This window comes from Sciurus vulgaris (assembly GCF_902686455.1).
Source record: "Sciurus vulgaris genome assembly, chromosome: 6".
In the NCBI taxonomy this organism is placed as follows: Eukaryota; Metazoa; Chordata; class Mammalia; order Rodentia; family Sciuridae; genus Sciurus; species Sciurus vulgaris.
Genome location: NC_136466.1, coordinates 127566818 through 127580791, shown reverse-complemented (window position 1 = coordinate 127580791; position 13974 = coordinate 127566818). Strand labels below are relative to the sequence as shown.

The window sequence follows — 13974 nt, the reverse complement described above, 5'->3', positions numbered from 1 at the left end:
AAATTTTTAAAAAGCGTGTAGCTCAGTGGTGGAACACTTGCCTAGTATGTGCAAGGCCCTGGGTTACATGTCTAGTACCAGAAAAAAGAAAAAAGAAAAATTCAGTGATAGCAAGAATTATTTTTCACTCATTTTTATAGGACTGACAGAATATAAAACAGTGCCTTAATTCATAATAAGAACTCAAGGAATAGTGAACTGGTTTCAACCAATGTCATTTATTAAAGGGATGTGCTGCCATTTAGTAATCCAGTAAAGTAAGAAAACCATGAAGCCTAAAATAGTCACTTAAAGGAGGAAGAACAATAAATAAAGTACTTTATGCCAGAAACTGTTAAGCATCTTACATCCATCTCTCAATAAAAAATGACCTGGGGACATCAATCAACTTGCTTGTTCAAGATTACAAGTTATTCATAAAGCCAAGATTCAAAGCCTGATCTCCATGTCATGCTAGGTGAGAGGAATAGAAAGAAGAAGGTACTAGTTGAATTAATGAAGCAAGTGAAATAGATGTCAAACTGGTCAAAAACATAGAAAATGTCAGAAAACCAAAAACTCAACACAGAAGATTAGAAGTCTCATGTTGACAATGACCAGAAACTGACAGTCTTGGACCTCTGTAGGGAAGGAGATCTAAAATGAAGAAAAGATGAGTGTGGATTGAGGAACCTCAAAAACACCTGTGTCTTGACTAAGAGAACTATACATGTCCTCTCTCATTTGCTCCATCACCCTTCACCCGCCAGAATGAGATTTGCTTTTTTTTTTTTTTTTTAATTTGTACTGGGGATGAAACACAGAGGCACTTTGCCATTGATCTACATCCCTAAACTGCTTAGGGCCTCACTAAATTGCTGAGGCTGTCCTTGAACTCGCAATCCTCCTGCCTCAGCCTCCTAAATCACTAGGATTACAGGCATGCACCATGGCACAGGCTGGTTTGCTCTTACAAGCAGGTCAAACACAAGAGCATTCAGTGAGTCAAATTTTCAGTGTGTAATTTTTTAATCCATCAGGCTACCAAGGTGATATAGGGCTACGAGATGCTTTCTGAAAGGGAGGCCTACCATTTGCTGTCTCTTTGCTTCATTTGTTGTCCCCCTGCCTCTGTCTTATCTTTCAAACCAGTGGCCAAGAGCAAACGTCACTACATGGGCTTGGGAGAATGCCTAACCCCTCTCTCTGTGGTTTCCTTTTTCTCTTACTGCTATCTTTTTTTTTTTTTTTTTTTTCCTACTATGACTATGCTATAGAATGAACATCTGCCCCCTTAAAAAATTATGGTTGAAAACTTATTCCCAAATGTGATGGCATTAGGAGGTGGGAACTTTCTTTGAAAGATGATTAGGGCTTAGTGCCCTTATAAAAGAGGCCCCAGAGAGTTTCCTTGCCTCTTCTGTCAGCAAAAAGGTGGTTGTTTATAAACCAGGAAGCGGGCCCTCATAAAACACCAAATCTGTTGGGGCCTTTGCTTGGACTTCCTATCCTCCAGACAGTGAGAAATAAATCTCTTGTTTACAAGCTACTGGTTTATAGCCTTTTGTTATAGCAACCCAAATGGACTAAGAGAGATGAGATAGAGTCCAGAGGCCCAAAGAAAAATTGTCTGTCCCATTCATAGAAAACTAAGTAGGATACACATGTTTTATTCCTAGGCTTTAAGGCCTCTGTTTGTCTGAAACTCTTAGTTCCCAGCAGAGGGATGCTACCACTTGGAAATTTCTTCTACTGAATTGAAACCTGTTTTAGCCTGCTTTTTCACTACTGTGACTAAAAGATCTGACAAGAACAACTTTAGAGGAGGAAAAAAAAGTTTATTTTCACTGTTTTGGAAGTCTCAGTTCGTAGAAAACTGACCCCATTCCTTGGGGCACAAGGTGAGGCTGAACATCATGGGGGAAGAATCTAGCAGAGGGAAGCAGCTCACGTGATGACCAGGAGCAGAGAGATCCCACTCACCAGATACAAAATATTTAACCCAAAGACATGCCCTCAATGACCCACCTTCTCCAACCACACCCCACCACTTCAGTTACCACTCAATTAATCCCGTCAGGGGATTAATTCACTGATTGGGTTAAGGCTTTCATAACCCAATCATTTCTCATCTAAACACTTTTGCATTGTTTCACACATGAGCTTTTGGGGGACACATCACATCCAAACCATAACAAAACCTGAGACTGCTCCAGACCATTTGGGGTTTTCTCTGTCATCAAAAGAATCACACAGAATGATACCCCTTGGTAGCTATAATGACAACTGAAGGCAAAGGATACACGCAATGGATTTGCAGAAAGGAATTCATAAATACAAGCTGTGTACAGATGCAGAAATAAGGAGCAACTGCCTTCTGTACTTAGTTATTGTTGATGTTACTCCTGTTAATGTATAAATGTTGTGCTTTCCCAGCCAATCCCTGCCCCCCACCCCCAACTATATATGGGATGTATTCAAATGGTTAAATTTTGCTATGAATCTATCAGTAGCACAATGGTGAAGAATAACAGCAGAACCAAAGGAAAAATGGACAGCAACTTCATTTTGAGTCTGAGGTGCACCTTGTGTGTGTGTTTTGCTAGGGAACAAACCTAGGGCCTTGCACTGCTAGGGAAGTGCTCTACAACTGAGCTATATCCTCAGCATTGAAGTGCAGATTTTAACGAGCCTCCCTGTGGTGTGGCCCTTAGATGCCATAGCAGGAATTATCTTTGATTGTGACTCTCTTGAGGAAAACCAGAGTATGTTTGTTGGTTGGTTTGTTTTTGGTACTGGGGATTGAACCCAAGGTTACTTAGCCACTGAGCCAAACCCCCCCAAACCTTCTAGTTGTTGTTGTTTGTTTTTGTTTTTTGGCAAGAGGCACTAAATTGCTGAAGCTGGCCTTGAACTTATGATCCTCCTGCCTCAGCCTTACCAGTTGCTAGGATTACAGGTGTGTGCCACTGTGCCTGGCCTGAGTAGGTTCATTAAACATATAATAGTTGGCCTTTGTTGGACAGAACTGGAGAGTGCTCTGTCCTGCCCAGGAAAGGATAGAGCGGTCTGAACAATCAGAAAGTCTTTCAAAGTGCTTACTAGTTCCTCTGTCCCCTACTACCCATTTAGAACAAAAGGACCATAGGCTTAGAGGGGAATTGTATTTGGCTACCCTGGTGGCCACAGATGATTATACCGGTTTATCCACTGGTGACTCCACAGCTTGTAATCCCAGCTACTCAGGAAGAATGAGGTAGTTAGAGGCCAGTCTGGGAAACTTAATGAAATCCTGTCTTAAAATAAAAACAAAAAGGGGGCTTGTAGTTCAGTGGTAGAGCACTTGCCTAGCATGTGTGAGGCACTGGGTTTGATCCTCAGCACCACATAAAAATAAATGAATAAAATAAACATATCTATATAAAAGGACTGGGAATATAGCTCAGTGGTAGAACACCCAAGGGTTCAGTCCCAGTACCACCACCACCACCACAACAGTGAAGCAGAAAGAAAACTATGCTATGAAAGAGATCAGTTGTTACTTAGGGTGCTTCCTTTCATATGCATCTTTGCAGTAAATCTCGTTGTGTTCCATAGCAAACTTAAGTGAGTCTGTACCTAGATATGGTAAAGGACTAATCTGATGCCACTAAATACTTCAGTAATTTTAAAAACACACTTTGATGCATATGAAGGCACATTTGTCACATGTGTAAATTATAAAGCATAACAAATAAGGGCTAACCACACAAGATAAGATCTAAAACATCTCCAATGTTGTTGAAGTTTCTCAAGTGCTCCTCTCCAATCCCATAACCCCAGCCTGCTCCATCTCTACCAACACAGGGGGATGGTGATACTGAACTTTGTCTTTATGATTGCTTATCATTTAAAAGAAAATCATGGCTTTACCACGTATTTGTCTTTAGCCAGTATTTTACATGTTTTAATATTTATAAAACCAGTATCATGCCATATACACTAGTGAGAATTTGCATTTTCATTGTTTCTAATACATGTTTTGTGTTGTTGCTTGTTGCTATAGATTAACCATTTCTACTAATGGATAAATTTCTGTTTGTATGAATATGTCACCCTTTAATTATTTATTCACCTATCAGTAGGCCTCTGGGTGGTTTCCAGGGTTTTTTGCAGCTCAGAAAATGTATTTAATTCAGAAATGAACACTCTCGTACATATTTCCGGGTGCACTTAGGTAGGAGAATTTCTAGAGCACTTAATATGAGTGGAACTGCTATGGAATTGTGGAAAGCTAATAAGCACCCCTCCAAATGTGTCCACATCCTCATCCTCCACACCTCTGACTGCTACCTTATACCAAAAAAATGGCATTGAAAATATAATTAAAAGAAAGATCTTGAAATAGGGAGGCTTTCCAGGATAATCTAGATGGTCCCTAATTGCAATCACAAGAGTTCTTTTGAGGGTGTCTAAGGAGATTTGACTACAAATAAGAGAAGAAAGCAAGATGCCCTGCCAATTTTTTCAGCCCAGTGAAACTGATTTAGGACTTCTGGTCTCCAAAATTGTGGGAGAATACATTTCTGTTTTAAGCCACCATGATTGTGGTGATTTCTTATAGCAGCCCTAAGAAAATAATACAGACACACAGAAGTTCAGCTTTACAACATAATACCAAGCTATTTTCAACCAGTATTGGCAAGGATCCACCTTCAATGATGTGTCAACATTGCATATCAAATATTAGATCCAGTGCTGGTTCCAGAATTTCTGTATGATGGTGGTGGGGGTGGGGGAGGTAGGAAACTTGTCTTTTGAAGTTATGTTTAAATAAAACTTGAAAAATAATGGTGGGGGGGTTGATCAGAGATCCCTAGCAGAGAATGTGAATGGAGAGAGTGGGTCACCAATGATTGGCACGATCACATTATTGCTTTGCAGGCTTGCTAATAACCATCAAGTCTTCTGCTTGATTACATTTCCTTCCTGTTAGAGATCTTTCTTTCTTTCTTTCTTTTTTTTTTTTTTTTTTTTTCTTTTTTTATGCCAGGAATTGAACCCAGGGGCACTTAACCACTGAACCATATCCCCAAGCCTTTTTATATTTTATTTTGAGACAGGATCTCACTAAGTTGGTTAGGGCCTTGCTAAATTGCTGAGGCTGACTTTGAACTTTCAGTCCTCCTGCCTCAGCTTCCCAAGAGCTGTTGGGGATCTTGAAGAGATCATTTGGTTGGCCCCAAGTCAGAGGTTTAGCCAGTACTATGAGGCATGAACAGTTTTTTAGGCTCATTGTCATGCCATTCTTTACTTGAAAGATTTCTCCATTTGTCAAGGTATGTTTGTTGTTAAACCAAGAGCAGGTTCATATAGGAACATTGACCTGGCCTCTGCAACTTGCAGAAACAACTTTTACTTCTTCGTGACGGAGCCTCCAAGGACAGTGAAGAGTTTGAACTGCAGATAAGCCCTACGTGGCCTTTACTCCTCTGTATCTGGTTTGATTTGATGCAGTTCATAACTCTTAGTCGTGCCCAACTTCCAACAGTTGAGGATTGTTGCTGCTTTTACAGATAGTGGCAAACCATCAAGGATGAAAGCATGACATTTAAAAAAATGTTGCATTTCCAATTCAAAATCAGAAGGAAGGTATGCTAGTTTCCTATTGCTGCTATAACAAACTACCACCAATTTATTGGCTTAAAACAACACAGGTTTTTTTTTTTTTTTTTTTTTTTTTTTTTAATCTTACAGCTGTGTAGGTCAAAAGTCCAATATGAATCTCAGGAGCTAAAATGAAGGTATAGCAGGGTTGTGCTCCTTCTGGAGGACCCAGGAGAGAATTAGTTTCTTTGCCTGTTTCAGCTTCTAAAGGCTGTCCATGTTCCTTGGCTCACGGCCCATGTTCTCCATCTCAAAAGTCAGCAACTGATATCTCTCTAACTACATTAGAAGGTTCTCCAATTTTAAGACACATATGATTTGGATTGGGATCACACAGATATTCCAGAATAACCTCTCCTTCTTTAGGTCTTTAATTTAATTATGAATGAAAATTTCCTTTTACCATAAAGATCAACATATTTATGGGTTCTAGCATTTAGGACATGGATATCTATGGGGGTGCATTATTGGGCCTACCAGAGAAGGTTTGCATAAAGAGTAAAATTCAGGGACAGATACTATGCTTACTTAACTGCCAGTACTATAGATGGACAAGCCACATGTGTTAATTTTCCATTGCTGTGACAAAATGCCTGAGATAAACAATTTATAAGAAGGAAAGATTTATTTAGGTTTATAGTTCAGAGATTTCAGTCCATGGTCAGTTTGCCTTACTGTTTTTGGACCGGTGGTGAGGTAGAACATAGTGGCAGGCTGCTCATGGTGGAACACAGCTGCTCACCTGTGGTGGCCAGGCAGCAAAGAGAGAAAGAGAAGAAGGGGCCAGAGTCTGTCTCAATATTTTATTCAAGGCAACCATCAAGGATGAAAGCATGACATTTTTAAAAAAATGTTGCATTTCCAACCACAGTTGCACACCTCTGATGACCTAACTTCTTTTTGCTAAAGGTTCCACCACTTCCCACCAGCACCATCATTTGAGAACCAAACCTTTAATGGATGAATCTTTGTGGGGCATCTGAAATCCAAACCAAAACACCATATACACAAACTTGTTCAGAGGAGGGTCCATTAGAGCACTATAAAGCATAAAAAATAAATTAATTTTGCATGTATTTCAATTTAATAGCAATAGAATTACATAGCATATACTATCACTGGAATATCTTAATTGCATAGTCTACACTTCTTTCACTCATTACTTTTATTCATTTGTGTATCTTTTTATGTGTTCTTTTTAGATATACATGACAGTAGAGTGTATTTGACATATTATACATACATGGTGTGTAACTTATTCTAATTAGGATCCCATTCTGTGGTTGTACATGATGTGGAATTTCACTGGTGGTGTATTCATATATGAACATAGGAAAGTTATGTCTGATTATTCTACTGTCTTTCCTATCCCCATCCCTCTTCCTCTCCCTTCATTCCCCTTTGTCTAATCCACTGAAGTTCTATCCCTCCCCCACTTACCATATGTTAGCATACACACATCAGATAGAACATTCAGCCTTTGGTTTTTTGGGATTGGCTTATTTCACTTAGCATGATAGTCTCTAATTCCATTCATTTGCCATCAAAAGCCATAAAGTCATTCTTCCTTATGGTTGAGTGATATTCCGTTGTGTATATATACCACATTTTCTTTATCCATTCATTTGTTGAAGGGCACCTAGGTTGGTTCCATATCTTGGCTATTGTGAATTGAGCTGCTATGAACACTATATATAAATATACAGTGATTGTATCACTGTAGTGTGCTGATTTTAAGTCCTTTGGGTATATATTGAGGAGTGGGGGAATAACTGTGTCAAATGGTGGTTCCAGTCCAAGTTTTCTAAGGAATCCCCATACTGCTTTCCAGAGTGATTATACTAATTTGCAGTCCCACCAGCAAATGTATGAATGTACCTTTTCCCCACATCCTCACCAACAATTTTCATTACTTGTATTCTTGATAATTGCCATTCTGACTGGAGTGAGATGGAATCTGAGTGTGGTTTTAATTTTTATTTCTCTGATTGTTAGAGAAGTGGATCATTTTTTCATATATTTGTTGACGATTCTTATTTCTTCTTCCGTGAAGTGCCTGTTCAGTTCCTTTGCCCATTTATTGATTGGCTTATTTTGTTGTTGTTGTTGGTGGTGGTGGTGGTATGTTAAGTGTTTTATCACTCATTACTTTGAGAGCCATACATTTTTTGCATATAGCTTTATATCATTCATTCTCATTATTGCAATGTTTTCCATTCTGTGAAATACCACAGTTTATTTTTCCATTCTGCTGTTTATGGGCATTTGAACAGATTCCAAATGTGGGGTTATTATGCATTGTACTGTTATAAACATGTTGTGCATGTCTTTGGTGAACATAAGAACACTTTTACTGGTTTATGCTTGGAAGTCATATTTGAAGGGCATAAGGTATGGACACATTCATATTCAGCTTTAGGGGATATTACCAAATAATTTTCCAATGTGTTTAAACCACACCAACCCTACCATCAGTTATGAGTATTCCAATTACTCCATATCCTTACCAATACTTTTTTTTTTGTACCAGGGATTGAAAACAGGGACATTTAAACACTGAGTCATAGCCCCAGCACTTTTTTTAGTTAGAGACAGGGTCTTGCTAAGTTGCTTGGGACCTTAAGTGACTGAGTGGCTGAGGCTGGTTTGAACTCATGATCCTCCTGTCTCAGTCTCCCGAGCCGCTGTGATTACAGGCATGCACCACCTTGCCTGACATACTTTTTCTTTATAAAGTTTTTCTTGATAGACATTTTGGTAGTTATGTAGAGGTATTTCATTATGGTTCTGATGGATTTCATTAATTACTAATAAAGCTGGCAATCTTTTTTAAAAATATTGTTTTAGTTGTAGATGGATACAATATCTCCATTTTTAAAAATTTTATGTGGTGCTAAGGATGGAACCTAGTGCCTCACCCGTGTGAGGCAAATGCTCCACTACTGAGCTACAGACCCAGCATCTTTTAATATATTATTAGTCACTTGGATATCCTCATTTATGCAGTGTCATGTCTTTTGTGCATCTTCTTATTTAGTTGTTTGTGTTTTTCTTACAGAGATTGGGGAGGCCTTAATACATCCTGGAAATAAGTCTTTTGTTGGATATATTAGTTAAATGTCTTTTAAACAGAAGTTCTAAATTTTAATATAATCCAAATCAAGTTGTCAATTTTCCCTCTTATGGTTAATAATTTCTTCTGTTCTTTCTGGAAAAAAGCCTTCGTCTTATATTCCAATTGTAACCTTGTTTTCCTTTCCCATGTAAAAAAGAATGAATGCTCATTTTAGAAACATAAAAAATTATACAGAAAAGATAGGGGGAAATCAACCATATACACACAACCAGGGGTTGTGGTGCACATCTGTAATTCCAGGTATTTGGGAGGCTGAGGCAGGAGGATTTCAAGTTTGAGGCTAGCCTGGACAACTTAGTGAGACTCTGTCTCAAAATAAAAATAAAAAGGACTGGGGATGTAGCTCAGTAGTAGAACACTTGCCTAGCACCCATGAGACCTTGAGTTCAATTCATAGTACCACCAAAAGAAAAAAGAAAGGAAGAAGAAAGAAATCAATCAAAATTCAGTACCCCAAAGACAAAAACAACTAATATTACATAAACTTTTTGTTTTTCATATTAAAAAGTGCATATACTATCATTGAATGAGACTAATTACATGGAAAACTTGATTTCATGAAACAAAATATTATTTACATAATATATACTAAAAAATTAACTCAGTAATGTATTTTGATCTCTCCTAAGTCTTTCTTTAAAATACTATTTTAGTTGTGGATGGACACAATACATTTTACTTATTTATTTTTATGCGGTGCCAAGGATTGAACCCAGTGCCTGACACATGCTAAGCAAGCGCTCTACCGCTGAGCTATAATCCAGGCCTCTCCTAAGTCTTAATTGTTCTCATGGTAAACTAGGATTTTAATAAAAACTGATAAAAAACCTAGTATTACAAGCATCTGACATTGCTTATCTTATTAACATGTATTTGTTGCAAAAGTTAGATACTGACTAATGTTCCTTGCCCAGTAGATAAAAATAAATTCTTAGTTCATAGGCCTGCTTTTTTAGTTTTCAATCATCCTGACTTCATTCGAAGAAGATATTGCTCAGTTCAAACCAAACAAACAAACAAAAAAAATTCTAGGTGCTGAAAAATAAAACTAAATAACTTTAGAAAAATAACCTGCCACTTCCTTGTCATTGGCAGAAATAATCACAGATAAGGTAAAAAGAATTTCTTTCAAATTCTTCCTGTTAAATCTGATCTGATAGTTTCCCTCACACACTATGCACATCCAATCAATATTTCTTAAGCAGCACTATATGCTAGTCATTCCACTGGTATGGCTTCAGAAGACATTATATCCCTGTGACCTTTAAGAGAACCCCAGGATACAGTCTATAGGAAGGCACTTCCTCACACATTTGGAAAATGTGCAGGTGGGTGTGTGATGGTGGTGGGGGTTCTGTCTGCCTTACTCTCGCCAGTCCCACCTGCCCCAGGAGTGACTGGTAGTCTGGCTCAGAACCATACCTAATCCTGTAGCTGAGGCCCTAACTCAGTCCAGATCCAACTAGAAAAAGAGAAACTGTTCTGAGTATTTAGAATAGAGAGAGTTTAATGAAGGGAATTGCTGACATGAGTGATGGAGTGGTGGAGAACCAGTAGAGGATGTTAAAGCATCCCAGATAGCAGCAGCAGCAGGAAGATTACTCCCACCTCTGGGCTAGAGGGCCAGAGGAAGATGATATGATTAAAGTCCAGAGGCTCTGATCCACTAGTGGGAGCAAGAACCACAGTGGGAACCTGATAAAGACACAAATGCAACCAGAGAAGGGGGCTAAGAGAAAGAGAAATGTCCCCATTCTTCCTTCTGCCCTCCAAATCGATGCCAGTGCCTCTCCTTGGCTAACCCCAAATGACAGGCGTCTATAGAAGCTACAAACAGCCCACAGGACTCAGACCACCCACTGCACTGAGCAGAGGAAAGCAAAAAGCAAAGCTTACATCTTGGGACGGTGTGGGGCTGGTACGACACTTCTTGGATGTCGCATGCTTCCTGGTTGCTGGTTTGCACACTGGCCACCAGAATCCCCTGTCATATCAGGAACATCTTATTGCCAACTCAATTCCTGAACATACACTGGAATCAGTTGGAGACCATTTCAAAGGGTAGATTCCTGGGCTTCTCCCCAGAAACGGAATAAGAGTCTTTGGATATGAAGTGAAGAAAACTATATTTTTAACATCTCAAGTCAATTCTGATAAAGATGGGATCGCCTGGACTCATTTTTTAAAATTATTATTAATTTCTTTATTTTTGCAGTGCTGGGACAAACTGAAGTCTTCACACAAGCATGCTACCACTGAACTGCACTCCCAGTGATACCGCCGTTTACCGGTGACGAGTTCTGCTCCTTCTAATGTTGAAGATTGAACACTAGAGAAGCACGCCAAGGCAAGCAGATTAAGCAGGTTTTATTTAAAGGTAATAATACAGACTTCTCCCAGCAGGAAGAAGGGGGCCATGGCTGATGTTCTAAAAGTCCCAAGAAGTGAGCGCACCTTACATCTTTCATAGGTTAAATTCTCTTTTGTTCTCCAGTTCTCTCCCCCCTTATCTCTCCTTCCTGCCTACGTGACTAGGCCTGGTTTTGCATTAAGTGAGAAGCCATGGTCAGGGGGAGGGCCAAGGTGATTCAGGCAGGCAAGGGCCCAGGGGGCATTAATTAGCAGCTCCTTGTTTGCAGTCCTTGATAAAGGCAGGTAAATTTGGTAATAAACGGGCTCCGGAGATCCTTGACATTCCATTCTTCCAGGAGCAGTCTCCAACTTCCAGAGGCAGATGGCTTCATGCCTTCGTTTCCTTGAATTGACCCGATTCCCTATTTCTACACTAACTACCTGTCCTTAATTCTGGCTTCACCAGCCTGGGACTTATTTCTAAAAGCAGTGCTTTTAAAGATAGGGTTACCCTAGCTCCACATTTTCTGGACTCTTCAAGTCTTTCATTCTATTAGAATTAAACCTACTATATCTATCTGTAGAATGAAGGCAATCTCCAAACAAACTAACAATATTTACTATATAAAAAAGAAGACTTGGCATGGTGGCGCAGGCATGTAATCCCAGCCTGTGGTGCATGCTGTAGTGCATGCTTGTAACCCCAGTGACACAGGCTAAGGCAAGAGGATCATAAGTTTAAGGCCAGCCTCAGCAAATTAGCAAAAACCTGTCTCAAAATAAAAAATAAAAATAAAGCCGGGATACGTTGGTTAGCTTACTCCTTTCTGCCCATGGACGCCGCCGAGAAAGCATCGTTGAAGTCTGTTCCTGCTGCCGTCATGTCCAAATCAGAGTCCACTAAAGAGCCAGAACAGCTGCGGAAGCTATTCACTGGAGGGCTGAGCTTTGAAACAACTGATGAGAGTCTGAGAAGCCATTTTGAGCAATGGGGAACACTCACGGACTGTGTGGTAATGAGAGACCCAAACACCAAGTGCTCCAGGGGCTTTGAGTTTGTCACTTATGCCACTGTGGAGGAAGTGGATGCAGCCATGAATGCAAGACCTCACAAGATGGATGGAAGAGTTGTGGAACCAAAGAGAGCTGTCTCAAGAGAAGATTCTCAAAGACCAGGGGCCCACTTAACTGTGAAAAAGATCTTTGTTGGTGGCATTAAAGAAGACACTGAAGAACATCATCTACGAGATTATTTTGAACAGTATAGGAAAATTGAAGTTATTGAAATCAGACTGACAGAGGCAGGGGAAAGAAGAGGGGCTTTGCTTTCGTAACTTTTGACGACCATGACTCTGTGGATAAGATTGTCATTCAGAAATACCATACTGTGAATGGCCACAGCTGTGAAGTGAGGAAAGCCCTGTCAAAGCAAGAGATGGCTAGTGCTTCATCTAGTCAAAGAGGTCGAAGTGGTTCTGGAAACTTTGTTGGTGGTCGCGGAGGTGGTTTTGGTGGAAATGACAATTTTGGTCGTGGAGGAAACTTCAGTGGTCGTGGTGGCTTTGGTGGCAGCCGTGGTGGTGGTGGACGTGGTGGCAGCGGGGATGGCTACAATGGATTTGGTAATGATGGAAGCAATTTTGGAGGTGGTGGAAGCTACAATGATTTTGGCAATTACAACAATCAGTCATCAAATTTTGGACCCATGAAGGGTGGAAACTTTGGAGGCAGAAGCTCTGGACCTTACGGTGGTGGAGGCCAATACTTTGCCAAACCACAAAACCAAGGTGGCTATGGCGGTTCCAGCAGCAGCAGTAGCTATGGCAGTGGCAGAAGGTTTTAATATTGCCAGGAAACAAAGCTTAGCAGGACAGAAGAGCCAGAGAAGTGACAGGGAAGCTACAGGTTACAACAGATTTGTGAACTCAGCCAAGCACAGTGGTGGCAGGCCCTATCTGCTACCAAGAAGACATGGTTTAGACAATACTCATGTGTATGGGCAAAAAAACCTCGAGGGCTGTATTTGTGACTAATTGTATAACAGGTTATTTTAGTTTCTGTTCTGTGGAAAGTGTAAAGCATTCCAACAAAGGGTTTTAATGTAGACTCTTTTTTTTCTTTTTTTTTTTTTTTTGCACCCATGCTGTTGATTGCTAAATGTAGTAGTCTGATCATGATGCTGAATAAATGTGTCTTTATTTTTTTTTTTTTTATTCTGTTATTTTTTTCCCCCTTCCCCTGTCTTTAAAAAAAAAAAAAAAAAAAAAAAAAAAAAAAAAAAAAGCCATTTAGTGAGACTCTCAGCAACTTAGCAAGACCCTGTCTCAAAATAAAAAATAAAAAGGACTGGGATGTAGCTCAGTGGTAAAGTGCCGAAGGGTTCAATCCCCATTAGCCAAAATGTGTGTGTGGGGTTGGGATTTAGAATTACATCATCACTAAAGTCCAAATGATGTGTGAATTGCATTATCATTCTTATTAACTGTATGAAGTCTAAAACTATTTGTGAATATACTATTTTTCTAGTTTAAATTGAGTTAAATTTGGCATTATAAAAGAAAACTTCCCAGATTGGCCATTTTAGGCTGTAGCCATAATTGTAAATAGTTAATGTAGTTTAAAAGGCACTTAGCATCAGAAACATGCATTTGTGAAAGACAGAATTTATTTTTTGCAGGTTTGGTTTCTCTCCTTATAAATATCTTGCCTATGACTGTTTCATTTTTACTTACTTTAGTCCTAACCACTGTCTAAGGAAGTGCCTCAGGGGCCAAGCACAGGAGAAAAGATGGAGATGAAGAAGTGAAGCTCTGAGCACTGTGCTAGCCTGAACCAGAGTGTTTTCTTTAACATAACGGTTT

The 13974-nt window shown here is 39.6% G+C and overlaps 1 pseudogene across 1 annotated transcript; it reads left to right on the top strand.

Moving 5' to 3' along the window:
- Positions 1-11982: 11982 nt before the first annotated feature.
- LOC306664423 (heterogeneous nuclear ribonucleoprotein A1-like) lies at positions 11983-13314 on the top strand (annotated as a pseudogene). Its single transcript has one exon. The product of its transcript is annotated as a heterogeneous nuclear ribonucleoprotein A1-like (transcript).
- Positions 13315-13974: the final 660 nt, after the last annotated feature.